Source organism: Astatotilapia calliptera, chromosome 19 (genome assembly GCF_900246225.1).
Source record: "Astatotilapia calliptera chromosome 19, fAstCal1.2, whole genome shotgun sequence".
Taxonomy (NCBI): domain Eukaryota; kingdom Metazoa; phylum Chordata; class Actinopteri; order Cichliformes; family Cichlidae; genus Astatotilapia; species Astatotilapia calliptera.
Genome location: NC_039320.1, coordinates 24,921,554 through 24,935,825, shown reverse-complemented (window position 1 = coordinate 24,935,825; position 14,272 = coordinate 24,921,554).

Genomic DNA, 14,272 nt, shown 5'->3' with positions numbered 1-14,272 from the left:
GCATCACAACCCCAACACGTATCATCTCATGTGAGTCATACCATTGTTTATCAAAGACGTTGCAACATTACTGTACTAAGAGAGATGATTGCACTAGAATTTTATGGACTATTATAGTGAGAGCGATGGAGCTGGTGACCACAGAGTAATGACATCCATCTACCCCCGCCGCTGGATTTAACAATACATAAATGTGATTACAGTAGGAAAATGGTTTATTCTTGTCGTATTACTGTAGGAGAATTGCACTATATTTTTCCTGTAATAATGTTTCTCCTACAAAAACAATTTTCTATAAAAAGACCATTTCATAAGTTAAGGGAGGGTTTTTCTTTGATGATGGTCATTTCCTGTTTCTGCTGTTTCCAGCAAGTTTTTATTGAAAGACCCAGTAGGATTTCCTGAAATGGCCACTTGACTTCTTAAATTGTTGTCATCAGCAAAATCGGTAGTTCCTTAGCAGTGCATCCTAGAAATGGTTTGCTTCCAGTGGTACATTTCTAAGCCGCAAAGTCGATCCCAGTATGAATGTGACTTTTCTGTTCCCGTAGCATTCTCGTGAAATGAACTATGACTCATCCAGGAGGTCATAAAATAACCCAGAACAACGTCTGAGGTACTGCAGGCCTCACTTGCCTCAGTCAAGGTCAAAGTTCATGATTCAACAATAATAAAGAGACTGGGCAAAAATGGCATCCATAGGAGAGTCGAACCACAAATGATCCAAAATAACGCAAAGGCTCATCTTGCATTTACCAAAAAAACATCCTGATGATCCCCAGGATTTTTGGGAATTCTGCTCTCAACCAGAAAATCCTGTGTGTCCAGCCATCAGTTCATCCCCTATTGCTCAAGAACACTTAGACTATGCAGCAAGATTTTGATCTGAAAAAACACATTAGCAAGTCCACCTCTGAATGGCTCAAAACAAATTAAATTTAAGGTTGAATTGGCTGAATCAAAGCCCAGAGTTTAATCTAATGGAGATGTTTTTGGCAGACCAAAAACTAAAATCCTCCACTGTGGCTGAATTAAAACAGTTCTGCAAAGAAAAGTAAGCCAAAATTCCTCCTCAGTGATGTGAAATAGTTTTTCACAGCACTCCAACTTTTCTGAACAGAAAATAAAAGGATGCAGCGGAGAGGAACTGCGACTGTAGTAAAAGCCTCGTGTGTAGCACTGGGGCTGTGGCATCATAAAGATAAGAGACAGGTGTTTTCTTTGCTCTCCAGCCATGTGCCACAGTGTTGCCTTTTGTCTACACACACACACACACACACATAGACTTCTTTGGATGGATGCATTTTATAGCTTACATCGCAGAGAAATACACTTCTATTTCGCCTGATTGCTGTTGCCTGCTGGGCAGTTATCATGCTATTGTCACTGTTACATTGGTGGAACTAATGGATCTGATAGAAGCGTGTTTGCCGAGCCCGGGACGATGCAGTTATGCATAGGTTTATGTGGCTTTGGTGCAGAGCTACACGTGTTCAATTTTCTAAATAAGTTATGACAAATTGTATAGCTGTTTTTTTTTTTTCATAGAGCTGGGAAAAGGAAACAAGTTCATCATATATCTCCGTCATCGTGACACTGGTTCTATTTTATAATAAATATTGTATAAATTGACAAATCTCTGCAGTCACATGTGAAGGAAAGACACTGAGGATTTAATAAAGACTCTGCCACCCTCCGTGTTTAAAAGAAGGCACGTCTGCCCTCTTCAGGCTTGGAAAATAATTTGGAAATTAAAAAAATAACTGGGTAATGTAGATGATCCGATTCAACAATGTGTTCCCTGCAAATATCACAAAATCCAATTAACCCAACAGGTGTGGCAGGTGCAGCACTGGGTGTATCACAGCAGGTGTAGCTTTTTACCCCCATGTCTTATTTTTTCTTCCGTGGAAGCCCTGAAGGAGAATATCTAACTGAACTCACCAGGTAACTTATTTGCAATTAGATTTGTTTTATTTGCCCCATTTCTCCCAACCAGCATCTGTGGCTGCTGCTGGAGCCAATTACTACCACTAAAAAAAAAAAAAAAAGTGCAAAGTAGAAATCTGGTTGTGTCGGGGTGTGAGTGTGTGAAGGAGAGAGAGAGACAGTGCATTTACAATTTGTGACAATTCCCATCCAGAGGCCAAGATTCTCTGGGGGACTCCCAGGAAATTACACCTTGCTCTCATATCATTCCATCTTTCCTGAGCCTGTTGAGCCACCCACTTCCTCACCACTTCCCCCCCACCACCGCTACACCTGACACAGTTACTCCACTGCTATATGCCGGCAAAATGTTACAGCGGCCCAGTTTTTGAAAAGCCATTTCATTTTTCACTCTTGTCTGGGTCTTGCTGTAATGGGCTCCTCTCATTCCACATGGTTTCATCAGTAATACACATTCAGAGCAATACTTGCTGGCCTTCTGCGACCTCGGACAGTGGATGCAATTATGACAGGCCTAATGCCCTACCAAACTGCACTTCCAGTCTGCTTTTAGCAGAGCCCTGTGCTGTGCTGCATGTGCACTGTTCAGTTAACCAGCACGTGCAAGATCAAATTTAAAAATGACATCATTGTTGATCCAAATGAAAATTGAACATATGAATCCTTGCCAAATCTGAAATACATTCTTCATGATTTCCTACGGGCACGATTAGCAAAATAGTGAAAATGTTGCATTATTTTATTAATACACTTCAAAAAAGAATATGGGATGGATTTTGCACTTCTTCAATCTTTAGTGCACAATCAGGACAGAGATGTTTGTGTACGATACAGTTTCAAGAGGATGGATGCCAGGATCAGAAATGGGGACTTGCAAGATATTGTTCCCCACAGAGGGTTAAGCATAGGTTGTACTGAGCTTTCCCTTCTTTTTTCTAGTGCCAATGGGGACTAAAACAAGAGGCATGTTAAAGCCTAAAGCCCAGCAGGTGACCTGAAAGACAGATGTTTGGCTTTAGTGAACTGATCAAGTGAGAGGGACACCATGTTTTCCCAAGCCTGGTAATCCTTTGTAAAAAGGTAGAAAAGTGCTCCATCCTTCTCTGCATTACCGTATGACTTTTAGAAGCTTCCAACATTCGTTTTCTCCACTTGAGAGTGCATCATACATTGTGCCTTTATTCTAAAATTCCACTCATATATATGTACACTGTGGGGATGGACATGGGCAGCAACAACACAGGCTGTGGCATTTAAACCCTAAGTGTCCCACCAGCAGCCTGAACTGTTGATAGAAGGCAGGATTAATAATATGATGTTTTCTACAATAAATTCTGACCCGACCATCTGAATGTTACAGCAGAAATTGAGTCTTATCAGACTGGGCATGTTTTTCAATCTTCCCTTGTTCAAAAGTGTGAAGTTAGCCTCGGCTTTGTGTTCTTAGCTGACAGGAGTGCCACCTGGTGTGGTTTCCTGCTTTAGCCCATTTGCTTCAAGGTTCGACGTATTGTGTTTTCAGAGATTCTCTTCTGCATACCTTGGTTGCAATGAGCGGTTATGTGAGTTTATGATGTCTTCTCATCAGCTTGAAGATGACTGGTTATTCTCTTCTAACACCAACAAGGCATTTCCACCCATAAAACTCTGGATATTTTTTTTTCAGACCATTCCCCTTAAAATGGCTGTATGGGAAATTTTCAGTAGATCAGTATTTTTTAAAATGCATAAATCAGCCTATCTTCAAAGCCAATTATATCACATTTTCTTCCCCATTCTGATGCTCAGTTTGAATGTCAGCTGCTTGTCTTGACTGTGTCTACATCCCTAAATGCACTAAGTTGATTTAATGTGATTGGCTGATTAGAATATTGCATTAATGAGCAGTTGAACAGGTGTACCTAACAAAGGGACCAGTGCGTGTATGTTTTCTGCTTCGGCTTTCCCATCAGCTTTGTTTGTACTTTGTATTCAGCTCTAATTAGCGACATGCTAAACACTTGCTAATTATCAGCCTGTTAACATTGTCTCTGGGAGTATGTCAGAATGAGCTCAAATCATCAGCATGCCCAAATAGCCTGTAGTTTCTGAAAGCTTAGCTGTGATTCTTTGCTTTTTCTTTTCCAGGAAAACCAAATACATCAGGCTGGATTAAAGGGTAATACGTATAAAAGATGCATGCTAACAACTTTGCAGCAAAATTGATTTATTGAGTTTGAACACTGGTGACCGTTTCAGCTGAGCTTTAAAAGTGATACACTGATGGAAAATAATGATGCAAACTTTACAGTTTAGAATAAAATTGACAATAAAACAGGGATGTAGAAATGCATGTAGGGTATGTATGTCACATCAGTGTTTAAATAATTAATGTGAGTTCATGGCTTCCTACATAGTATATCAACACATGGCATACAGGCTGACTCTTTCATTGGTTGTTCTGGATTCTCCATGACTATATGCTTCTACTGTGCCCTTCACCGTACAGCAGCAAGGCATTCGATTTATAGAAAGCAGCATGTGGTTGGGATACATCCTGTAGCGATAAAACCAATATTGCTACATAATTATCATAGATTTTTTTTTTTACAGTATAACCACTGCACTTCTCCTTGAGGGGAAACTGTCAGGATGTAGATGAATTAGGATTTTATTAAGCTACAGTAATACATTTCTCATATCTACTATTTTATTGTAGGTTGCCTCTATTGTCAAGAGAGCCTACAATAAAACACTAAACGCATCAGTGGTTGCATACTAATTTTATGTGAAACACAAAGCATGTTGTCATGTTGTTTAGCATTAGCATTTTGCTTTATATTTGAGACTTCCAATAATCCAGACCTGCTGGAAAAATATAAGTAAGACGTTATATCTTCTGTGAATATAATATGTTTGTAAAGAAACAAAATATGGTATTAGATGAAAAGTTAAACTAAATGAACCCTTTAAAGCCAGTTGGAGCAGGCACGCTCCGTTTTGCGTAACTATTTTTAAATCCCGGTAGTTAGCGCAATTTTTTTTTTTTGTTGCATACGAAACCGGAAAAGTTGTACTTACATCTTATGCCATCAGCTAACCCTAACCCTAGGTCACGGTTTCCTTCCACATATGGCTTTGCAAAAATTGCATACAAAGCATTTGCAGCAACAAAAACACAATAATCCAGAAACACGCTTTGCCAATCCGATCAGCTGTTTGTAATACTTCCTACGTTGGAATAGACGTCAGCGCGAACTATCGCATGTCCGCCATTACCTGCGGACATGCGATAGTTCGAAACCGGGCAGGTAATGGCCCTGTTTTACCTTCAGGGCCTTATAAGCCTATACTGGTGTTTTTAAAAGTTATATTCTACTTTATGACTTTCTGTGTCGTTTCTGGGATGCTTAGAACTCATATTGCACTGCTGGAAATAGTTTATTTTGATGCATATGCTGTTTTTTTGCATTATAAAAATTATTTTTCGTTTTTCCTGCAGTATATAAAAATTGGTGTATTTCAGAAAAAAACTATGAAGACACTCAAAATAAATTTCCTGTGGTGGGAAACTATTTTTTGCAACTTTTTTGTATTTACAGTTTTGAGGGATAAACCTCTTAAATTTCTCTAACTAGAAATATATGTTAAAGAAACAAAAACAATTTTCAATTTTTTTGTAGTTTATTGCACTTTTTTGCAATTTATGTAATTACTAAATGCATACATATCATTAAAATTTGGGCTATAATGGTTGTATTGATGTATAGTAACTTGAAATGCTCCCAAAAATGGCTCCACAGCATGGGAAAAAAATATAATATAAGTTCTGGCGGACTTAGTTCTATGGTAGGTTTTAAAGGGTTAAAGTTGTACTCTGTTTGGATACCTTTACATAATTCGTTATGTTAGTTTCCTGATGTAAATACTTCCCTTTGCAACTGAAGTCATCAGTTTCCTTGAGCTCCCCTAAAATGTGTAATAGAAATGTTACAGTATACTTATGTTTGATAAATGATTATTTATCTTTCTACAGAAAGAGTGGTTCATAAATAGATGGGTACACTTCATCAGCTGGTCATTAAAACAAATATCAAATCAACTAAACAAACAGCAGCAGTTCAATGCATTTAGGCTTGTAGACAGGTCAAGATGAACTGCTGAAGTTCAAAACAAGCATCAAAATCTGGAAGAAAAGTGATTTAAGGGATTTTGAATGCAGCATGGTTGTTGTATATGTATATAATAATATTAGCACTTCAGAAACTTCTGATTTATTGTTCAAATATGGAGCAAACTCTCTGAGGAATGTTCCCAGCACCTTGCTAAATCTATGCTACAAAGAATTAATGCAGTTGTACCTGAGGAAAGAAGGGAACAATTAAGATTCCTAAATTGCTTCAAAGCCAATTACTGCTATGGCCAACTGAACTAGGTAATGGCTTACTTTTTAACCTGAGGAATTCCCCCAAAAATAAATGTTACACAAATTAAAAGGCTGCTCTGGATATTTATTTCAACTTTTATAGCTGGCACAAATCCACTACCAGCTGTTTCCAGCTAGCCATATGTTTTTCCTCGGCCGAATTTACTGCATGGAAGGTAATTCTGCAGTTTTAGTACATTTTACCTCTGCATTGTATAACACAAGCTCAGCAGTACATCGCAGCACTCACAGGCACAGCAGGTTAGTCTCTATGACTGCCTCTTTGCGGCCTGTCAGAATGAGCCATGGCAGAGAAGGTGGGATTGTCCCACCAGAGATGTATGCATCGGGAAGCTGTAAATCCTCCCCTGCCTTCCATTTGTTTACACCTTCTGTTTCCTGCCAAACAAACTACTAGATTTCCCGTGAGAGTTCCAGACCCACACGCAATGTCTTTAGTGGACACGGTTTTTACAGGCGTCACAGCCAGATGAAAACAGTTAAAACATCATTTTTTTAAAGGTCTGTTTGTTTGGAGCAGGGAGCAAGGCTTCAGCTCAGTTAAGATATAGGAGGTGCTTTAAAATCGACATGTCGATGATTGCTGTCATTCCCCTTTGAGTAAACGACCTGATTCATTTCAACAACAAGCAATTATGTTCAGCTTTTATTCTAATCCATCTCCTTATCCGTACATCAAAACCTACAACACAGTGCAGGGAGTAGCTTTGAGACAGGGAAAAGAAATTACTGGGGAAATTTCGAGCTTAGAGGTAGCTTTGTTTCATAAAATCAAGTCCTTATTTATTGTCTGCTCCTCTGTTTTTTCTACTACTTTTTACTTTTTTTCATGTGGTTTTAGTTTGACAGTTTTTTGTAGCTTTTTTCTCTTCTATTTTTTAAATTATTTACTGTGTACTGTGTGCACACTTCCAATTTTTTATCATTTAACCAAGAATCCAAATTATGTCAAATCCCAACTGGATTCTGTTAATTAAGTGCCCTGAAATTTCACCCCAAGCTCCTTTCCCTATTATTTTGCAGTGGTTTGAAATTGTTTAACTGGAGCCACCACTAGACTAAACAGTGCTGGTGTTTGTGTGTGAGTCTGCACCTAATATTTGAGTTTTATGTCTCTGTGCCAGAATGTTTTATTAACGTGGTACCTCACAGAGGAGTTGACGTATTTCACCAGTGAAGGACGTGACCCTGGCTGTTTATTTCCCATGATGAAATTGTCCAGAGGTTGATGACTCTGTAAATAAGCAGTTCGTGGAGCGGCAGCTCTTGGCTTTCGGTGACCAATTTAATTATTATTGTTTAATCAACACAGGGCAGATCAGGTGTAGATCTCCCACAATTTTTTTTAATGTTACAGTTCAAAGAGACATGAGCACTGCCTCTGTGCCTTGGTTGTCTTATATGCTCTTGGTTCCCAAGCTTGGAAGTCCCTCCAATGACTCTTGGCTGCTGAGTGGGTGCTTGTGAATTTTCCCATGATCCACAATTAATATACACTTCCATTTTAGTGTACAAATAGTAAAGTGAATTAAGGCAACTTTTTGTTTCGAGCATAATGTTTTTTTATACTAATGTGCAAAATGAGCTACCCCTCATTTCTTTATGTTTTCCTTCCAAGGAGCCAGACTCTTGTTACTCTTTTTAATCAGTTTTTACTAACAGTTCTCCGGCTTTTGAAAGTTTTTCTTTGTACTTTCTTTGTCTGCTTTTTCTCTCATTTCAATTCAGTCCTTGTACCTGACCATTTACAGAAATTTCTTTTATTAAGCCACTTTACACTGACCTGTGAATGATTCAAGACTAAAAAAGGCACCTAACTAAAGGGATGAACCAGTGTTGTGTCCACACATAAGAGAATACAAAGAACCAATTTTCCATCCATCCATTCGCTTCCGCTTATCCTTCTCAGTGTTGCGGGGGGCGCTGGAGCCTATCCCAGCAGTCATAGGGCGAGAGGTGGGGTACACCCTGGACAGGTTGCCAGTCTGTCGCAGGGCCAACACAGGGACAGACAACCATTCACACTCACATTCACTCCCGCATTCACACCTATGGGCAATTTAGATTTTTCAATTAACCTATCCCCACAAATCGGGGACCAATTTTACATTGTATCTTAAATGTATTTATTACTAGAGGCCTGTTGGAAAAAAAACACACTATTTGTTTCTATATTTTTAGTTGAATCAACAAAAAAATGACAAAGATAACGATTTTACAGGCATATTTTGAAGGTGATTCCCACAAAAGAGTTAGCTAAAACGTGATGTGCAGTTTATTCTTAAAAATCTGAGGAAACTGAGCAAGTGAAGGACAAAATGGGCAGATGAACAGTAACTGAAAGTCATGTCTTTATGAATCTAAAAAGTCTGGCCCTTCACTTTCTCCATCTGCTTACTGAAGCCTCATCAGAAATGGCCTCAGTGAAAGGATGGTTTTCAAGAAGTTATTCTTAAGGAAGGAACGAAGGAGAAAGTGAGGTCAGTATGCACAGAGGAGCTCAGGAGAGAGTTACAACAGAGAGGGTCTAAAGGCTCTGTTATGGTTTGGGGCTTTGCTGGCACGGTCATTGGAATTATAAATGCAGAAAAGTGCCATCTGATTTGCAACAGCTTCGTTTCTCAGCATGACAATGATCCCAGTGGTCCTCTGCTTATATTAACACCACTGCAGAGGTTGTTGGTTCACTTGTATATCAAAGCATATTATTTTTGATCATAATCCTGTCTCAAAGTTGTCAAGTCTGCACGTCTGCACCCAAATAAAAAAATTCTGCTCTCTCCATCCCATTAAAAGATCATGTCATCAGTGTCTTGCAAAACCAATTAACCTCCATAAGGAGAGCTGGCCATTGAGAATTTAATCAAATACTGCCAATTAATGGACATCTTGTGGTAGGAGCTGTCTGTTAATACCAGAACAGCTGAAAACTGGGCAATAACACAGTAACAGGAAGCCTGGTTTCAATAGCTTTCATTAGTGATTTTCTTCTTGTTCCTCCATACATTTAGAAAATCCATTTTTATGATCATCTCATCATTTCAGTGTCATTATCTGAAAATATCTTCATGAGCACATTCAGTGGCAGGTTTAAGAGTGCAAGAATATAAACTCTTTTATTCTCTGGGGTTCTGTTACTATAACACTGCATGTTCATAGTTGACTATATCAGCCATATCACAATGCTGTGTCAGCACTGCCTATAGATTCACTGTATGGTCAATCTATGAAGTCCTCTGTCCTCACGCACATGCAGCTGTTAGGAATTGTGTTGCAAAGGGAGAAATTAAAGGGCCAAGAAAATGGGAATCTATAAACGTATTATACCCTGTTGTTAATGGAAATGTCATCAGCAGAAATCTCACAGCTCTACTGAGTGATGAGCCAATTTCCCCGAGTCTTTCTAAACCACTCGCATGTAAAATGGCTGGAAATGACCAGGATTAACTATGTACAGTAGCACCAGTTTGCCACCAAAAACAAAACGACCAAATTTTCCAACCAATTAAATTTAAAGGCCTTTTATCCCAGTTTTGAATGGACTACAATAAAAAAGGGAAGTCTGGAATGAAAGTGGAGCGCTTCTCTTGAAGGATGGATAATGACACATAAACATTTACTGTGTTTGGTCACTCCCTGCTGGTCACTCGCCTTCTCTGCCCTTCCATAACAACCCCTTATTCCAGATGAAGTGGGGAGTGTTTCTCTGGAGCTGCCTGCATCAGTGGTTGATTGACCATGACACTGAGCTCCTCTTGTGGCAGAGGATAAGATAAATCGTACACGAGGAGCTCACTACATTAAAGTTTCCTCAGCGCTATATTAAAACAGGATTAAAACAGTTGATGTTCCCTTTTTTTATGCAAAAACAGTTCAAATGCACATAAAAATTTTGCAAAGGTTTTGCATGGACTTTTTTTACTGCCTGGCCAACTTTCAGAAATCTAAGTGGAGAAGTGGAACAAAAACAACCCATTCATTTTTTGCGTTTTGGGATCATAAATCAGTTTTGGTTTCACTATTAAGTCATTCTCTCTGACTCAGTTTCTAATAGAGAAAACTGAACACAGTACAGCCATCACCACTCTGTAGTATCCCTATTAGGTTCCCAGATTCATGTTTAGACTCTTGTCTGTGCTCAAGTGCTCTTCTCACATGTCTCATATTGAGAAAATTGTTAGATTAAAGTGTTGCTATGAAAGCCTCCCAGACCTCACCATTATTTTTTCCCCTTAAGTGGAGAAAACATCTATTTGCAAGCACTTGATGGACTAACCCACACCTGCATGATTATGCGGGAAGAAAGGGGGAACATGGGACACTGATAAATGATTAAATGGCAAGCAGAAACAAAATCAGCGAGGCTGCAGGTGACTTCTTAACACAGGTGGCAGGTAGGCTGTTTTCAATCACCTGTTTCACGACACCACAAAACCTTTAAAAGGATTGCTACCATTATGCTCATGTCAGCTGATGCAGAGTAAATGTGGCATTCACATTCTAAAATAAGTCCATGAGTCCAATATCACAGTATTTCTAACTGCATCTTAGCTGATTTGCATCTGTAGCATGCCCAGCGCAGCTCTGAATTGTGCTGGTGTAGCTAACAGAAAAAGAAAATGCTTTAAGTGCTTGTTGGTTGAGACACTGTAAACAGCATGACTATGCAGCCTCAAACAGTTGGTTTGAATTAAAGCTACAGTATGTTAATGAAGTGTGGCAGAGATCCCGTGATTGTCTGCATCATCGTATCCCAGATAAAATGAGTAAGCTGTGAGTGTCGTTAGTCCTGTCTCATCCTCTGACATCATGTTTTGTAAGCATTTAATTGAGACCTAAGACAAAAGCTAACAGAAAAAAAGAGGAGACAGCTTTGAGGAAAGCCACGTTCCTATATGTGATAAATCAAGAAGCCTTATTAGACTGAACAAGTGGGAGTCGACGACATCTCAAACAGCCAGCAGTCACATCATAGCTGTTGTCACATGTGAATTGCAGTGTCACTTAAATTTATTAAGAAGTCAATGTAGTCTTCTGTCGCTGGCTGTTGTCAGTAATTTACCTCCCACACAGACAAAACAAGCCTTCACTTTTTCTTTTTGCAGACAGATGCTGTGGGCTGTGAATAAGCAAGGAGGGCCAGGAGACATGTGTGCCTTCAGATGATTGCACACATGTCTCCTGGCCCAGATTTTTGTTTTCTATCTTGACTGGTGTTGTAAAAAGATTGATGAATAAAGACATCACTCTAATATTTGAATGTTCTTTGTTTGTCTCAAAAGATCAGAGACGGACAGCAGGGATCACTCACACTGTAAAAATATATGTAGATTTGAGCAGATTTGGTCACCCTTTTCTGCAAAGCTTCATCAGAAGTGTGTGTTGAGTGTGTGAGATTCCTTTACATCTGTGGATTGTCCACTAGGGGTTGCAAGAGTAGAGCAAAAGATAATGAGCTCACCAGAGATGCCATATAAGGCGATTCCTTTTAATCAAGAATTCTTAATGAAGTGATTTTAATACACTGTGACAGAGATGAGTCATTACAAACCAAGTTAAGAGGTTCCTTTCATTAAGATTTTAAGATAAGCTATGTTATTAGTCTTGACTGAATGTGTAACATGTGTGACTTTTTCACAGTAACCAGTTATGATCGTTTAGGCGATAATATCGCAGCCATACTTCCTAGTTTTCTTCTCCTAAATGAATGTTGCCCTTTGTTGCAAGGCACAGTTGGAGCGATCAAAAAGAAATCTGTGTTAAATGATGTATAGATGTGTCAGAATCTTAGCAGGGGGATTTGCGTTACTTTGTTTACCTGGACAGTGTTTGTCAGTAAAAGTCACTGGGTCAGATAATTGAGTAAAAAGAGACAGATGGTGGCAGCGTTTACTGCTGATTACATGGAGGTCATAAACTGCCTTTCAGTAGCTGGGGGTGTCAGGACCAAGCCTATTAAACTGCCAGAGCCTGAGTCTTTGAGGGATGCTGGTGCACCAGTGGGAAAGTGGATGGGTTTAAACAGACCACAGGAATCAAGAACAGAGCATAATATTTATATCTTTAAAAAGGGATGCAAGGTTTCATATTGGATGTGGTGTTTTGTGCAAGCTTGCAGTCCTGCAGGATATCTTGGTGGCCTCATGTCAAGAAGAATACTTAGTCTTGGCTTCATATCTTTGGACTTGGCATACCGTAGCTTGGGATGTAGCTGCTGTCACTCATACAGAGGAATATATTCCATATCAGAGACCTCTAGGCTATAGCAAAATTGCATAGAGTAGCTGTATGTGCACAATGCGGGAAATATAAATAGTATATGCTGATGTAGGGTCATGCGCAGTGTTGAGAAATGACGGGAGGACACAAGAGCAGCAATGTTCTCCTGCAAACCTGCTGGACAAAGCAAAATGTGTTAATCTAGCAAATACTCTTTTTAATAGCGAAAGATTTTCTCATTACATTAAGTCGTGCAGAGAAAAGTTCAAGTATGCATGAGGCAGAGAAACTAAGACTAAGGTTTCCAGTATTAAAGTAAAGGATGCATTGATTTTAATCTGCTGATAATTAACAGTAAAGTTCATCATTTCATACCAAATTGCACACTTGTGTACTGAGGGAGTGCGGTGATATATAAACCAGTCCAACCTGCAAAACACTGCAAATGTGCATTACACAAACCATTAACACTAATTTAATATACCAAAGTTTACTGCTCTGCAATAACCTGCAGAAGTTAAATTTATATCTGTGAATGACAGTTTCATTCCACTCTGCAGTCTGCTGCTCGCTATCTCTTTACATTAGTGTGGTGTATTGGTGTCCCTGGGCAGTGGGGGCTGTGTTTGCTGATCATACTGATGTATAGGTCTACCAACTCCACGGGACAGGCAATCAATATTCCAATAACAGGTAGATTTCCATTCTCACCCTGCGGACTAGTGACCATCAATCTATATCTATGTCAAAACAATTGTAAATAAAAGATCTGTGTTTCTGCGTTGGGAGCAAGTCAAAAGAGTTAATTGTCCAACAGCATCCCAGCCAACATGCAAAATGCAAGACAGCAGTTGTACAGACATCACATGCATGGTATATAGAAGTGTGAGTTTTTTATGATGTCAACTTTGCATATCAGTTTTATGGTGATTTATATTTTATAACTACTGTTTTATGACGTATTTGCAAGAGCATCAACTGTTTAAATATTGTTTCTCTCATCAGTTGATTTCAGTGTAGTGGGCATTACCCAGGCTGAGGGCTTCCAGATCATTTAACGATGATGGAGTTTTTTCATGGTTGGAAAAACACAGTATTTTTGAAAGGATTGTTCTCTATGTTTTGGGTGGGCTTCCAGTTGCATAGTTGCCCCAATAGATAAAGATCCAGTCCCTTCACAGTTCAGTGTGTCGTTTCAGTTTGGCTGGCCTGCAGTTTTGAAATGGAGATCCACACTCTCTGCCAGTGGCCTTCCAACTCACTCATATCAGAAGCTTTGCTTACTGTCTAACTGCATTATGGCTGTGCAGCAGGATAGTAGAGCAAGCACAATTACGTGTCTGTTTTATCCAGGTCTCTGGGCAGGAAGGAGATAAGTTGGCCTGCATCAGCATAATGTCACCTCACAGCTTATAGATAAATTTGCGCTGTTCACAGTTCGACACCTGACCCGAAGTGCGAGTTTAATGCCTTCTCATCTCCCATTCCCCAGCTTTACTAACCATTAAAATCCCATCTTGCTTAGCAAGGTGCATTGGACACTAATGGAGACTGACTCTGCCCATTTGCCTTGTTATACACCATTCATTTCCTCCTCCTGCCAAGCTTATGACCAAATGGACTGACAGTAGGGATGCTGCTCTCAGAGTCATGATCTTCTATATGATCCAGCAATCA